The sequence below is a fragment of the Manacus candei genome, unplaced genomic scaffold (assembly GCF_025592945.1).
Source record: "Manacus candei isolate 608988 ecotype Guabito, Panama unplaced genomic scaffold, ASM2559294v1 h1tg000050l, whole genome shotgun sequence".
In the NCBI taxonomy this organism is placed as follows: Eukaryota; Metazoa; Chordata; class Aves; order Passeriformes; family Pipridae; genus Manacus; species Manacus candei.
In genome coordinates this window covers 36,395,032-36,411,765 of record NW_026138098.1, presented here as the reverse complement: position 1 = coordinate 36,411,765, position 16,734 = coordinate 36,395,032, and the positions used below count along the sequence as shown (strand labels likewise).

Here is a 16,734-nt window from a genome sequence, read left to right as displayed (position 1 = left end):
AATTAAGGGAATTAAGCCTTGGAGAGGATCAGTAATGAACAGTCCTTATTATTTAGAGAGCTGGGGGGGTTCATCTGGAGAAGGGAAGGCTCAGCAGCTCAGTTTGGAGGCAGCTCATTTTCCACGTTTTGGTGATTTTGCTGCTTTTCCGGGATTAGCTCCTGTTTTCCAGAGAGAGGTTTTCAGGGAAAAGTGCCGTGGGAAGACCTGGAAGATCTTCCAGTCTGCAAATCTTTGTCCCAAGTATGATGCACCCTCTTAAAAAGGGGGTTTGGGATGCAAAAATAATCCCCTCCAGCCACATCAAAGCAGGGGGAACAGATACCCCCAAAGTGGCCAGACTGATTTTGACCCTCCCGTGTCACGTGCTTGGTCTGCTTTTGTTCCAGACCTGCTTTTCAAATATAAGACTTCTAAAACCAGAAAAAAACATGCACAGTACATTCACTTGGACATCCAGTAAAATATACTCAAGAAATAGCTTGTATTTATTCACCTTTAAATTAGTTTTTCTCTTGGAGGAAATCGGGACATAGGGAAAAATAAAATCATAATATAAATTATACAAAGAGTTTCAATAATATAAATAATATTTATTATGTTATGTAAACATGTATTTTAGGTACTATATCTATTAAGTAGTAGTTGTTTATATAAAATAATAAAAATATCTCTGCCCTGGAGGGGCCTGGGAGCTCCACGGGGATGTTCTGCAGCTCAGGGGTGACATCAAAGGAACTGTCAGAGCCTTTTCCAGGTGTCTCAGCTGATGGTTAGCAACAAGCAGGCTCAGGGGAGAAAACAAAACCTGTTGCTGCACCAAAAGGGCTTAAAAAAACCCCTCCCCTCAGCCATTGCCAAGCCTGGGCCTTCCCTGTGGGCTGGGGGAGGAAAGCCAAGCCGAGCGTGGGCTCCTCTCTGGGCTGAGCACAAACCCTTTAAACACACATTAAGCCTTTAAGCTTTTAGCTTTAATAGAGATTTTCTAGAAGATTGTCGAGATTAATTTGGATTCAGGTGCAGCAAAGCCTGCCCAGCTCTCACTTGAGAGCAAACAGCGAGGAGGGAACCGGGGGATGTTTCCTCATGGGTGTCTGAGCTGCCTGTGTGTGGAGTCCCCTCTGGGTGCTCCTCAGGGAGGTTTTGTGAAAGCAAACAGGTATTTCTATTTTAAATCTCACAGCTGGAGTTTAGGAGAAGGGTTTCTCCCAGTTGGAGCCGGGGAAGGTCCTGACAAAATGGTTCTTCCCACTGGGTTCTCCACGTGGGCTCTGGGAACTTGTCTCAAGCTCAGCCTAATTCCCATTTGGTGCATTAAATGCTCATTTATAAAGGTGTTTTCCTCCTAAATGTTTTTCAGGAAAAATAGGATAAGTCCTGAAAACAAGAAACATGTCAATATTTGCCTTTATTTGGTTTTTTTGGGGGGGTTGGAGGTTTTTTTCTTTCCTATATTAAGACATGAATGACAATGCTCTTTTGAAGGAATAAATGCCACAGAAACGAAGGTTTAAATGGTGCCTGTCCACAGAAAAGTCAGGGGGGTTGGGCAGCATCATTTCCTGCTGATATTGGTCTAAAAATTACCCTTTTTAATCATGTCATGAGTCACAACAACATAATGATCGTTGTCTCCCGTAACGCACATGGACAAAGCACAACAGAAAATGAGCTTCTGGGGGTGACACAGGGAGATTCAGTTACTTATTCTCATTTATCCTGCTGAGAACAAGAGCAGCAGGAACATCCCCACTACACAGTGTCACCCTTTATGTCCAGTATTTTCCTCTGAGTGCCATAAGAAAACCATAACCCCATAAAAAGTGCTTTTCCTGCTTCAGAAATCCAGGTGGACATTCCTAAGGGGTCCTGGGCCGGGAAGGCTGACTCCTGGTTTGCTCCAAAGTGTAGTGGTTCCTATGAAAACTTGGGATAACTCTTCTGAGTTACCTCCTACAACTCTCCTGGAGTCAGGAGCAAGGGAATATCCTCTTTTTCCTGGTTTGTGTGAGGAACCAGTGTGATCAAAAGCCAGCCTAATCCCCCAGCAGCACCTCCTTCAAGCAGGAGCTGGAAAACCAGGCTGGTTTTTGTTGGGTTTTGGTTTTTTTTGATCCCTGTGTCTGTGCTGCAAGACAAATCACAGCAATGATTCCCTTTGAAGCACAAATTTTTGGGAGCCCATTATGTGGCTAAAGCAGTGTCAGCCCGAGGTGGTTCGTAGTGCAGCCAACAGTGAAAAGGGAAATTAAATATTGTGCTGTAGGTTGAGCAACTCCTTGTGCTACAGGGCTGGTTTTGCTGCATTTATCTTTAGCTCTTTCCCAATTAGTGCTTTTTGTCTGTAATTCAATATGTTTGTCCTCACACAAGCGAGGGAGAGCATCACTGTCACTGCTAAAATCAACTGTTACAATGGTTACAGCATTGGAATGATTCCCTTCTCAAGCCAGCCCTAAAAATAACTCCATTTAAGCAAAATCAGAATCTTTCAGTCAAGGAAACAGCAGTTAATCAAATAAGTTTGTCCAAGAAATAAAAGGCTTGTGCTCTGGTAACAATTTCCTGCTAAATCATGGAAGTTTAAAGACCAGGATGCCTTGAAAGAGTGAATATTACTTTTTAAAAAAAAAAAAAAGCTTCCTAAAGTTCAATTAAAAGAGGTTGGAGGTTCCAGTCTTGGTGTAAGTGATTCATCCAAGACCCTGGAGCTGATCAGGAGAACAGATGGTGGATACTCAGAGTCACCTCAGAGGCAGGATCGAGCTTTGGAAGTGGATATTGGAAGGAAGTTCCCACATAGACACAATCTTACCTTCAAGGATCTTGTCAGTCCGAGCTTTAGCTTCATGTCAAGGCCTTGGATCTGGATGAAGAAGGAAAAGGAGGGGAGAATTTGAAAAAAGAGAGTTAAAGGTTGATGGTGACTTAGGGAAGTTACACTGAGAGAGTTTCAGGGGAGTAAATCTGCAGCGTGGGGTTTGGCTCCACTAATCCAACTTTTGTGGGACACTGGGATGTGGGCAAAGTGCACAGGGGGGATAACACAAAAAGAGGGAAAGGGCCATTATTTCTGTAAGGCAAATAATTCCATCTGTTCTTAATGCCCAGTGAAATCCAGGGACACAGGTACTGGTTCAAACCAGGAGCCCGTCCAGACCAAGCTCCTTTTGCTCCTTTCCATCCCTAGAGGTTGCTTGGACCATCCCCACTGGAATGGAGGTGCAGTCCAAGGCTTTGGAGGCCAAGAGCATCATCTTGAAAAATGTTCCCAAAAAGGGCTGGTCATCACCCACCTTTGGGGTGTCCAGGTTTTCCATAGGATCAAGGAACCACGGACTGGTTTGGCTTGGAAGGGACCTTAAGGGTGGAGAGAAGGAAAAGGCCGTTGGATTTCTGTGGGGAGGATTCAGGGGTGGCTTTATGTGAGAAGCTGTATGAGGGGGCAGGTGGTGATGATTCCCAAGGTGCCCACAGGAGCTCCTGGGAGGTCCTCACACTTCCTGGGCTCATCCATGAGGTGTGGAGACCCTGCCATCCAGGTTTTGTGCTATTGCAGTCCCCCTGCATGGAAAGCCCCCCGTGTTCCAGCTTTGGAGACGGCAGGGAGTGTTGTGTGCCTGTGCTGTCTGTTGTTCAGCACCTGATTCCAGGCTCAGGCTGTGCTGGGGACACCTGAGGGCAGCTCTGAGGGCTGGCTGGCAGGAGGAGCTGGATCAGCCTCTCCACGGTGCCTGGGCAGGCGCTGGAGCAGAACTGAAATGATGCTCCACGGCACCAAACTGGCCATTTTCGCCTGCCCTGCAACAAGAAAAACAGTCTTTCTCATTTCACAGCGGGGAGAAGGTTCAGGTTCAGGTTTTTCTTGAGGTGGTTTCTGTGCTGAATTGTTTCAGTGGGCGCAGTCTGGTCCCTGTGATCCTTGTGGGTGCTGTCAGTGCACAGGGAGGGCTCTGGGAGGGGCTGGGCCAGGTGTGTCTCAGGAACAGCAGTTTAGTGTTGACCAAGTGTGTTTTAATCAAAGGAAAAGTCTCAGTGGAGGCAGGGAAAAGTCTTCTTGCTGCATTACCTCCTGCAGCCCAGGGAAAAGGGACAAGGTGGGCATCAGGCACCTTGGAGGGCTTTTCCAACCTCAGTGATCCCGGGATTCTGGGATCCCACTGACAGCATTTTCCCCCTGTAGTGGCTCTGTCAGTGAGGAAAAACACCTTCAGAGACTCTCGTGATCTCAAGAGGCACAAGGTCTGATCTGGGCTTAAGTTGCTGCCTTCTCCTTATATATTATTCTGATAATTATGGTTCTGCTATTCTATTTGATATTCTGATAATTATGGTTCTGCTATTCTATTCTGATGTTCTGGTTCTGCTGATGAACTGAAAAGGTGAGATGATGTCAGGAGTTAAATCTTGGGCTATTTCTCTTGATTTTTAGCCTTTATAAATAATGATGGTTATTTTTACTTTGTACTGTTTGATTTCCAAATCCCTTTTTTTTTTTTTTAAAGGATGAATCTTGTCTTTTCTGAGACATGACTTAAGATGTTTGTGTTTTCTGCAGCAGCAAAGGAATCAAGCTCTTCACAGCTCAATGCAGAACATTAGGCATAACTGGAGATTTATTAAGGTGTTAGGGTTTGTTTGAAATCATTCCTCCTTAACAAATTATCATTTTGGATGGAAATATTACGGGGCTGTTGGTGGCTGGATGTAGCAAGAAGATTGTTTTCTGTTCCTTGCTAAAATGTAGCGAAGATTGGAGTGATTGGGGTGAAAGATGAGGGCTTTACACTGCAGATATTAAAGCAGATGAAATTATTAGAGATTCTGATCACATTATGGTGGGACTTCACTGCACTCTGGGATGGCTCCACTGAGGTTTCTCTTAGAAGGGATGAGCTGAGCCCAAAATAACTGGGCAAGACTTGTTTGGGTGTTGGTTTGCAGGTGCCTTTATGCATGTGGAATTTGATAGTCTTTACTCCTTAATTTACAAAACAATCTCGATACTGTTAAAAAAAGCCAGGGCTGTGATTCCTTTCTCTCCTTTATGGCCCCAGATGTTCCCAGGCTGTCGTGCCTGGTTTCACCAGGATGCCTGAGTCGGTCCATTTAATGTCAACAGCATAGATCCAGGTCTGTTCCTTAGCCTTCTTTTTGAAGGGTAAGTTTCCCCTGACCCATTAAACTCTCCTTCCTCTGGGCCCCAAAGCTGGTTTTTTGGAGCCCTTGGTTATTGGTGTGCAGCCATTTGATAGTCACAGGTACTTCAGAGCCCGTCCTGGGGTCTGACATTCCTCATCCAAAGCCATTTATCCCCCCAATCCAACGTGTTGCTGTGCCAGACAGTCCCTATTCTTGTGTCTATTTTCATGCTCAAATAACAAAAAGCTGCCTCCCAGAGCCCCTGACAGCCTCCTGTCCTCAGAGGAGTCTCAGCAGAAGGATTTCAGCAGGGCCAGGTGTCTGCTTGAAAGTATTTTGCTTTTTGATCAGGCAGAGTAAGATGGGCCTTCTCAGTGGCATGAGGATTATTGTCTTTCATATTATTATTTTTCAAATAGTGAGTAACCTGAGTGTTTCTTAGAGGCTGAAGTTTGGCTCCTGTATCTTTCCCCTCCCTCCCCTTCTAAGAAATTCCTGATTTTCACTGCAGTGTTTTTGGTTGCATACTATTAGAAGTCCATGGAAGGGAAGTGCTCCTACCAGTGCTCATGGAAATGTTGGGGCTGCCAGGCCTTTGGGTTGTGTTTGCTGGGATTTCTTCTCCTCTCAAAACTCTTCATTGCCTTGGACAACCAGCTGAGGCCTCTGGTGTGATATTAAGAGAATTCCTACTGGGCTCCAAGGCAACCATGCTAAACACATTAAAATATGTGTCATGGGAGGGAGAGGAAGTCATGGAAAAAGGGCCTTTTTATCCACAGCTGGCTGAAGAGTTTGAGTACAGACTAATTACTAGAGGGATGTTTAGACTTTGTGTTGGAAAACTGTGGATCCAAACTGTCTTTGGAGCCTAATGAAGCTCTCGAATTTGCCTGGAAATCACGAGGCCAGGAGAAGTGTTCTGGAAAACCATTCCTTTGATGAACAAATGCAGCTTTAGGGCTGAATGATTTGTTGAGGGAACATTTTAGAAATCACCAAAGAAATGTGGGATTCCTCACACCACGGGGTGGCTGTGAGGGAGAGCAGTGGGCAGTGTTTGGTTTGGGTTCAGGTTGGCCAGGAGGAGGAATTTCCTTATGGAAAGGGTGGTCAGGCCTTGGCAGGGGCTGCCCAGGGAGGTTTGGAGTGCCCATCCCTGGAGGTGTCCCAGGAAGGCCTGGCCGTGGCACTCAGTGCTCTGGGCTGGGGGACAAGGGGGGGGGATTGATCACAGGGTGGGATCTCTGACCTTGAAGAGCTTTTCCAACCTCAGTGATTGTGGGATTCCATTGGCTGGATGGTGGGACAGAGTCATCCTCAGCAAATGTGCATCCAGGGATAAATTAAGGGAACAGGCCTGTTGGAGCCAAGCCAAAGAGTGGACCTGGATCTGAAAGGGACCCTGAGACATTTGTCAGTTGGGTCCAAGTGACCCTGCTGGGTTGGGGGTCCATAGAAAAGGACCTGGGCCACACAGGGGGTGCTGAGTTCAGTAGGAGCACGGGATACTGTCCCCATGGATGGTCCCTTAGGAAGAGCACAGTTAAGGGTTTAGTTCCTCTGCTTAGTGCTGGAGAGGCCACACCTGGAGTGGTGTGTTCTGGGCCCCAGACAAGCCTCTAAGATTGACTGAGAGGGGGTTAAGGTGGGATTTAGGAGCAGTCTCCACTAGGGCAGGGGCAGTTTCAAAGGCAGGGACTCAAACTCTTCATGGTACTGGCAAGGAATAAATCAAGGGCTGACGGGCATGAGTTGCAGTTCAGGAGATCTGGGCTGGATAAAAGAGGAAATATCTTCCCTGGAAAATGGTGCAGGGCAGGACAGATGCCCAGAGAGGGGGAGATGTGTGTTCTCAAGAGGAGGACATATCAAAATCCATCTTTGTTTGAGGATACTGTCGTGGAAGGATTTCAGGAGGAATCTCCTGGGCCAGCGTCAGGGGCAGAAGACCCAACATGGGTGTGGAGGTTACTCAGACCTCTTAAATGAAAAATGTCATTTTCCTGACAGGAATTGTAGCCACCATCTCTGTTTTGCTCTCTAGGAGACTCATGGTGTGTAATGTTCCATCCTCTTGCTGTTGTCCTTTTTCCATCTCATTTTTTAATTGCAGTAATGAGCACTTGGAGAAACCTTTGGCTTCCAGGCAGTGGCATGTCCTTCCTGTGACTTCACAAGTCCAAGAAGGTCTGGAAATGGGAACTGTACTTCCAGAATTGACTGCCAAAGAAATCCAGCTGGGACTTCTGCTGTTTGTGGCCTCGATGGAGGGTTGTGTGGGACTGAGGAGTTAAAAACCTGGTCTTTTGATTTCCAATTTCAATATTTATCAGGGCAAAATACCACAGCAAGCAGTAATACTTACATGATGACCAAGACAAGTAGTTCAGGCAGGATCAGCTTCATTTCCATGGCAACTGCTTAATCACCAGTGGAAAAGGCAAACGTTGTGCTTAAGTGCTGTTTCTTTACTTTGTTTTCATTGCTGGCTCTTAAATGGGCTTGTTTTTCCAAGGACTTGATGGGCATGGAAATGCCCATGAACCCTCCAAACACCCTGTGTGGGGCTTGACATCATATTTTAGACTCTTTTATCTGTTTCTTCTGCACGCTCAAGGTTGTGGTTTGCAGCCAGCTCTTTGGGCTGGAGGGTTTCCAGGGGTTTCCTGCTCCCAGCCTTGGTGGCACCGCTGCAGCTTGGAGGGAATCTCCAGCTGGAGCTGTTTGTAGCCATCCTGGCTTAAGGACCAGGAGGTTTGTTGGGTGTTTTCTTCCTGTTCAGGGGTGCAGCTCCAGTGTTGAAACTGCAGGGATCAGAGAATTGCTGAGGTTGGAAAAACCCTCAAAAATCATCAAGTGTTCCCCCAGCACTGCCCAGGCCAGCACTGACCCACGTCCCCAAGGGCCACGTCCAGGAGGCTTTTTAAATCCCTCCAGGGATGGGCAGCTGTGCCAGGGCTGGACAACATTTTCCAGGAAGAAATTCCTCCCACCATCCAGCCTGTCAATGGAATCCCACAATCATGATGTGATTCCACCATTCCCAAGCCCTCAAAGCCTCAGGTTTGAGAGGAGGTAGAAAAACCTCTGAAGACACTGAGATTGGTTTGAAATGTCCCCGCAGGAGTTAGAATGGAAGTACTTAGCAGTGCATTGACTGGCAGTCTCCTTGTTTTATGAGGGATTCATTGAAGATTCAACTTGCTGTGAAGCTTTTTAGGATTTACTAAGTGGGTTCAGTAAAAAAGACCGTGGCAAAAGTCAAAGAAAGAGGTTATTTCTTCCCATTAGCTACTTGGCCTTTATTTTCTGTAAATCACCAAGCTCCAGCAGAGATTCCCAAGCAGAGACATTTTGATAACTGTTACTCAAATGTATTTAGGCAGATTATGAAGAGGTGGGTTTCCTTGCTGCTGGAAAAGGCTGGCTGGGAGTTTTGAAGAGAACCCCAGTGAACAAACCACCCCACCTGTCCTGTTTTGTGAGTCGACTTGCATATCAAAGGCTTCAGCCTCCATTTCCTCTTTCCTTATGGATGGCTGGCAATTATCACATTGCCCAGCTCACCCAGCTGTGGATGAGGAACTGATGGAAAAATGGAAATTGATGTGCCACTTGTCCCTGAAATATTTGCCTTTTTTTTTTTTTCTGAGCCATTTGATAAAGGGTTGTGAAAAATGTATTTCGGGGAGAACAAAGATCTCACCCAGAGCCTGATTATCTGTCACCTCAGGTAACTCTGAACAAACCCAGAGCCCTCCAGGTGGATGTGGTGGGGTGATGGTGTAATCCTGCCTGGCTGATTGGAACCCTTTGGGGGGTGACACTTGTCGAGGTCTGTGTGGGACAGCTTGGAACGGGGCACGTGGGAGCACGGGGTGCAGGAATTACTGCAGATCCTTCTGGAGGAATCTGGAGGGAACAGCTGCAGATAAATCCTGTTGCGAACACAAGACCAAAAGATCAAGAATTAGAGGAAGAACAGGGAAAGTCTTTGGATGAGTCTTGTGGGGGGGGATGACTTGGGAGCACGGACTGTGAAGTGTGCGAGGGTTTAAAGGCCAAATTAAGTAAAGTTCCAAAAAAGCAGCTCATTAAACCCCAGCCCTCTGGATTGGCTGCAGGGAGGCCACCCTTTGATACCCTTTGGCAACAACAGCACAGCTAATTTGGGCCTTGATGTTACAAAAAGGTGCTTCAGCTTCTGCCAGAGCTGGGAAAACTCGTCAGAGACGAAGCCCCAGCAGAGGAAAAGCTGCTGGTGTTGCTATTTGGGTGCAGTGAGAGGTGTGAGGGAAATACTGGGATAATACTGCATTTAATTCATGGCATAATAACAATGATTCAGGAGGAAACAGGATCGTTTCTGTATTTAGAGTGTACCTCTGCAGAATGTGCAGGGTGAGGGGTATGTACATGGCTCAGACTGCTCTGTGTCTGTACAATTTATACCCTATATATTGCAATTCTGGAATTGTTTTGCATTGGAATTGCCTGCAGCTTGGTGAGCTCAGCAATAGCTGATTTGGCAGGTAAAAGAAGAAACTGGGCTTTAGCAAGTGTTTTAAATAATTCCTAAGTGGCTTAGGGGGCTTTTTCTCTACTCAGAGTGGCAGGTTCTGCTCCTCCTCTGGATATAAAAACCCCTTCAACCACTTTGACCAGTGATGGAGCAAAGGGAGGATGTCAGATAGTTCCTGAATTAGTTTTTTCTCTTAGTGAGCTTAATTATTATTGCTTTTAGTTATCTAGTGCCTCTCCATTTGTCTCCACTGGGGACATCACTGTGCTGTGTCAGAGTTTCACCCAACAGGCCGAGTGAGAGCAGTGGAATCCCCACCACAGGTTGGAAAATGTGAGGGATGGGGGTGGCTCCTAAAGCTTGTCCTGCCTGGGCAGCTGCTGGGGGGGAGGTTTGTGTGTGTCTGTGATTTATACAGTTCCAAACATTCCATCTGTCCTCTGGAACATGGAACAAGGTGAGCCAGGGGTTTGTTCTTACCTTTAAATAACCCACGGCATGGAATGGGACACTGATTTAGCAAGGCAAGAAAACCCATTTGGTGTAACCAGTAGCCTTTACGAGGAAGAAACTCACTCCAAGGGGAATTCTGTGAAAGTGGGATTTGTGCCTTTACTTTTGAGTCCATGGAATTCTGAGTGAGGTATTTTTAGCTTGGGATGGTCCAAAGCAGCATGTTTGGATGCAAAGGCCAGGTTGGATGGGGCTTGGAGCAACCTGGGCTAGTGGGAGGTGTCCCTGCCCATGGCAGGGGGTGGGATGAGGTGGTCCCTTCCCACCCAAAGCATCCTGGGATTCTAGAAGGAGGATGGGGCAGCTGAGAGGCCGAGCAGAGGAGGCAGCAGCAGGCTCTGAGGTGCTCGTGGTTTCACTGGCTTGGACATTGTGGTCCATTTTTATGGGGACAGGGCATTGTGATCCCGTGAGAAGAGGAAGGTTATTTGCCCACTGAGGTGTGAAGATGCTTTTCCACCAGGAAAACATGTTAAACAGGGTGAGTTCTTGTTCCTGTGCTGGAAGGTTTAGAAACATCCCTGCGTGTGCCATTCGCAAAGCACATCTTCATTCATCTCTCTCCAGCAGAGCACTGACTTTTTACCTGGTAATTGTTGCATTTTATATAAGCAAAGCCCGAGAAAGATTAAGAACAAAGCCTTTAATGTGATTAGAAGTGGCTGTTTGGGCGTGCATCTCATTATTTGTAATTGTCTGCAGGCTTGGCAATCTGCCTCACCCACACAAACAGCAGTTTCCCTTCAGAACAGCTGAACAATCTGGGGTCTGAAGATACAGCAAGTATTGATCTAAAGACAGATTAGTGTAATTAGCACAGAATCAGTTGTTACAGAGAGTAGCCATTGGCGTTGTCTTTAACTGATCCCGTTCAGAAGCTTTTGTTTGGTGGGAAATCCTCCCAGAGGAAAATTAACTCCTTTGATCACTAAATTCCCACTGGTAAGAGGTTTGGGAAACTGGTTATTTTGTCTTTCTTGCCCCTAATTCGCAGTGTCTCTTATTGTCACAGTGCTGGGAGCCACTTTTCAGGGGAATTGCTCCCACTAGAGGCTAGGAGTGGCTGGAGCAGGTCCCTGAGGTGGCCAGAAGAAGGGAAGGGCTTTTTCCCCTTCCTGGAATTAGAAATGTTGATTTGAGGAAAACAAAGAATCCGGCTCCTATCTGGGAGCTTCCAACTGAAGTGGAGCTGAAGGGGAGTGTGGGAGCTTTCAGCAAAGCTGCTGCTTTGAGCCAAAAAACAGGGACTTGTGTCTGGTAGTTCAAGATCAAGTTCTTTCCTCGTTCTTGAGCTGAGCTAAAGCTGCTGCTCAGGGCAGTGTCCTGACCACGGGGTGGGCGGATATTTGGGGTGGCCCATTCCCCATCTCTGCCAGGGAAGACACTCTCCAAAAGACATGCAGATGTTCCCCAGTGTTTGACCTTGATTTTAGGAGGCTGCTGCTTCCATGAGAGGGTTTTTTGACCCGACAGTTGAGGCGTTTTTCCGTGCCAGGCAGAGCGTTTTCCCCAGGGAACATTGAGAAGGGTCTTCTCAACACCCTGGGTGGGAGCATTTTCCCAAGGTCTTCCAAGCCAAACCATGTGGCAAACTGTGGTAGCACCTAAGAGTAGTTTTTGAGTGGCCAAAACTGCAGGGCTCCCATAAATATTGAAACAAGTATTCTTGGCTTTCCTGAGCAACTGATGATGAGTTTTAATGAAAATGGTGGGTTGGTTTTGGTTTGGAAACGGCAGCTTTTGTTTGCTGTGTGTTCTTTGAGGGGCTGGGCAGAAGATTCCTGCTCTGAGGGGTTTTTCTGCCTCTTTAGAAGGTCTCAGCTGCATCTTGATGCTGATATTTAAAAGATAAATCCCTTTTTAGTGCAGATTTTGGTCTGAAAGTAGTGACTGAGAGTGAGAAGATGAAGGCAGAGCAATGTCAGGGATAGGAACCACCTCCACCTCTGGGAGCTTGACCAGGGATCCTCTGCTGGGTTAAATCCCTTCAAACTCCTGGATTTAAATAACTCTGTGGAGTATTTTAGGAATAACAAGCTGGAGCAGAGCAAATCCTCAGGATTGAATTCCTGGAGCTGTTTGCATTTGAATGAGGGCAAGCAGAGGAGGAGAACTGGGCTCTCAGCCAACTGCCAAAAGACTGCAATCCCTGGAAGTGTCCAAGGCCAGGCTGGACGGGGCTTGGAGCAACCTGGGCTAGTGGAAGGTGTCCCTGCCCATGGCAGGGGGTGGGACTGGATGGACTTTAAGGTTCTTTCCAGCCCAAACCATTCCATGGATCAAGGATTCCATGACTGGGGCTGCACCCCAGGGTGTGGTAACCAAGCTCAGTCAGTTCTGACACGGGGGAAGGAGGAGTAGGTGATATTTCCCTCTTAGGAAAGATTAATCCGTGTGAGCAAAAGATGGATTTTAATTTCTACTCCTAGACCCAATTTGAAGGAGCCTCCCGGGAATCTTGAGAGGAGTTAATGGCTCACAATGTGCTTAATTACCCGTTAAAGTTCCTTTGTGCTGAGCAGACAGAAGAGGGTTGAGCAGCCTGTGCTGAAGGGCTCATTGAGTCTTTAGCTCAGATAGAAATGAGAGAGGGAGGGGGAAAGACTGGGGTACCCCAGGTAACTGCTGGAGAAGTGTCAGGTCAAGACAAACAGTGGATTTTCATGCAATCATGAAATTCCAGAATGGTTTGGGTTGGAAGGAACCTTAAAGCTCATCTCATCCCACCCCTGCCATGGGCAGGGACACCTCCCACTAGCCCAGGTTGCTCCAAGCCCCGTCCAACCTGGCCTTGGACACTTCCAGGGATCCAGGGGCAGCCACAGCTTCTCTGGGCAACCTGTGCCAGGGCCTCCCCACCCTCCCAGGGAACAATTCCTTCCCAATATTCCTCTGGCAGTGGGAAGCCATTTGGAAGATAAAAGACAAATGCAGTGGCCAGGTTCCACAGGGACACCCGTGCTCAGCAAACTTAGGGATGAGTTTCTGAGCCCTAAATAAGTGTGGAAATTCTGCTGTGAGTGGGAGGAGATCTCCCAGGCTGAGAGTCTCCCTTCTGGGATGTGTGTTCATCAGGAAAGGAGTCCCAGAGACAGTGTGAGTGCCTGGCTGGGATCACCAGCACAAACCGGTGGGTTGGGGGGGTTATTTCAGGGAGCTAATTCTGATCTCACACCTTGTTGTTAATAATGGTACAAATCACTCTTTGGAAGTGAGCTGAGGTAACCTTAGTCACGTCATGAATGGCAGCATTTTGTCTTCAGCACCTTTAAAAGTCCCCTAAATCCTGCCTTTGGAGGACTGATCTATTAATGCTTTTATGGGCAGTCCGAGCCCCGTCTCGTTTTCCTGCATCGAGTACATTTGCACATCATAATGATCATTTTATGCATTTGTCCTCTGCCTGCATGGGATGAATTTTTAATGTGCAAGCAGAGGGTGATGTTTTTATTGCTTTTATGAGCATCGGGAATGCATTTTATATTCAATTATATGCTGTCTCTGGGAATATCACACAAGCGACTTGCCAATAAATACATCTCAGAGATTACCAAAAACTGAGGGGGACAGTAATCACCAGAGTGTGGGAATTGAGCAGGGACTCCAAAAGATACAAGTTAATGCTTATTAGGAAGAATAATTTAAGCTGATAAGTATTTCTGGGAGAAGATGAAGAGAGTTTCTAGAGCTCAATGAAGACAAACTCCCCGTGTGCCCCAGCAGTTCACAATGCAATTAGAAATATGTATTTTAAAGGGTAGAGGAAGGGAGAAAAGGGCATTACATGCAGTGGAAGTGATCTCAAAGAACGTGCTTGCAGGTTTTGTGCTGTTAAATTGAGCTATGGATGAAGACAAATCAGGCTTAGGCTGAAGTGCCCTCAGAGGGATGGTAAAAATCCTTAACTTGTTAATAATTTAGAGAATTCCAGCTGACCTGCAGTGAATTACTGTTCTGCTAAGCTGCTGACAAGGAGGGTGAGGAGAACCAGCTGCCCAAAGCACACCACGAGTCAATAAGATACTGATTTTAACAAGAAAAATGGCTGGAGCCACAGAACTTGGAGGATAAAATTCCGAGCAGATCGGAATATGCGTGTGCACGAACACACAGCCACGGGATTTGTGCTGCTCTGCCCAGGGCTGGGAAGATAAAGGGTGTTATTCCAAACAAATCAATTTGTCTTGCTGCCTGAAACAAAGTAAAGAGTGAGCCCTGGTCTGGAGGAGGGAAATGCAGGAGGAATCAACACTTGCTTTTGGAGCCCGGAATAACAAAGTGGTTCGTGTTTGGGATCTCCTGGTGCAGAACAGGAGGTGGGGCTGAGCCAAACCAACACAGGGCAGATGTCCTGTCCAACACAGCCTCTACTGCCCTGCAGTTGTAGGGCAGGGAGGTGCTCAGCATCTCCTGCATCCTCTGAGGAACTCAGGGTTCGAGTCCATGGCCTGGATTTACCCATCCAAACAGCCAGAAATCCAGGAGCTTTTGCTCCTGTGTGTTTTTAGATGAAGGGATAAACTGATGCTTCAATAAATTCCCATCCTTTGCCAGCAGACTGTTCCCAGCACCATCTTCACGAGGTCCTGGATGTCCGAGGGACAACTGATATCAGGGACAGTCTCCCTGAGCCACTGAGATCTGCTACAACCTCCACTGGATTTGGGTTAGAGAAAGGAAAAACACATCTTGATAAGGAAATATCCAACCTTGTCTTCCAGGCTCCCACAGGAATAGAGCTCCAGCCCACACGGTGCTGGTCTAGAACTTTCCTTATTGCTGGAAATGGGGGAATGAGGGAAAAACCTCAGTTTATCTGATTTTCAATTCCCCTGGGCCTTGCCTTCCTTCACCTCTGAGATGATCTTCACCATCTGATCTTTCTCCCAGGGAGGTAACACCCGCTCTGAATCCGTAGCAAATGACAAATGGGTTGTTCCAGCAGCTGTTAATGGGGTTTTTTTGGAGGAGGTTATTGGAGAGGACCTTGTTTTAAGTCAATTCTTGTGTGCTCACCCCGGTGCTGCTGCTCTGATCTCCGTGCCTGGTCCCCAAATGGGATATTGGATACGTGTGAACTGTTAAAGGGCATTTTGTTAGGCATTAATCACCCAAGAGGAGTACACTGAGTCATCCACAAACTTGAGGAATGATCCTCAGTAAATCAGAAGTGACAGTGAACTAGGGATGGATTTATGGGAAGTGCTTCCAACACCTGTTGTTCAGTCCTTTTAACTGTATTTTGATAGCTGTCAATGAGTCATTTCAATCTGAAGTGTTCCCTCCCAAACATATGTAATGGGGGGTTTAATCAAGATGCCGTGTGGCCTTGAATAAATCAATGTACAGAACATAAAACCTGTCAGCCAGCCATAATCTTACCACGATGACCTTCTTTCTATGAAGAAAAAAAATGAAGCTGACTGGCAGAAATTATGTTTAAAGTTATGTTGGAAGGAACCTTAAATCCCATCTCATCCCACCCCTGCCATGGGCAGGGACACCTTCCACCAACCCAGGTTGCTCAGAACCCCGTCCAACCTGGCCTTGGACACTTCCAGGGATCCAGGGGCAGCCACAGCTTCTCTGGGCAACCTGTGCCAGGACCTCCCCACCCTCCCAGGGAACAATTCCTTCCCAATATTCCTCTGGCAGTGGGAAGCCATTTGGAAGATAAAAGACAAATGCAGTGGCCGGGTTCCACAGGGACACCCGTGCCCAGCAAACTTAGGGATGAGTTGGGGAGTGGGATGGGCCTGGCAGTGTCAGAATCAGGGAGCTGGTTTTGGGGTCACAGCCCCAAAGAAAGCGAGAAGCAAAGATGGTTTGGCAGCAGCACAACAGAACTGTTTTGAATCATTGAATTGACTTCCCAGCACGGTTGGTTTTGGTTTGTTCAGGGGGTTTTATTGCCCATTTTGTTGCTTGCCTGCCTGACATATTCCCAAGATTATGTTTTCGTAAACAATTGAATTTTGGAGCCGTGTGTCGAGTCTGTCAAGTTTATTTGATTATTTCTCCAATACAGTCCAAGCCCCTTGAAAATCCTCAATCCTTGATTCATTTTCAGCTGTGCAGAGCAAGTTTTGGACTCCTCAGTTGTGAAGGTGAAGGGAGGAGAAAATCAACAGCATCGTGACCTCAGGGATCCTCCTCCTCTTTGCTTTAATTCAGAAGGGGAATGAGGCTTATCCTGGAGAAAGAGAGGGTTCCCAGGAATGGCTTTGGAGGTGTTTTAAAGGTGTTTGGGATGCTGAGGCTCCTGAAACATGGAGTAGCACCTGTTTCAAGTAGATCCAGGCTCAGCTCAGGCAGAAATCCTGGTAGCATCCATAAAAAGGCATGCAGAGATGACAGAGCTCTTCCAGGGAAAGAGGAAAAGCAACAGCAGCAGCATTCCCAAGGGTATGGATAAAAGCCATTAGAAAGAAGGAATTAAGATGAGCTGCCATCTGTCAGCCTTCAGGGCTTTGAGGAGGACAAATGGCCTGAATTGCACCCAAATCAATAACACGGGTGGGAGCAGTGCCAGGAGAGGGCTTGGCTCTGGGTGG

At 47.0% G+C, this 16,734-nt stretch overlaps 1 protein-coding gene across 4 annotated transcripts in view; it reads left to right on the top strand.

Moving 5' to 3' along the window:
* The window catches only part of PRKG1 (protein kinase cGMP-dependent 1), a 377,420-nt gene that overhangs the window by 235,772 nt on the left and 124,914 nt on the right, over nucleotides 1–16,734 (top strand). The gene's annotated exons all lie outside the window — the stretch shown is intronic.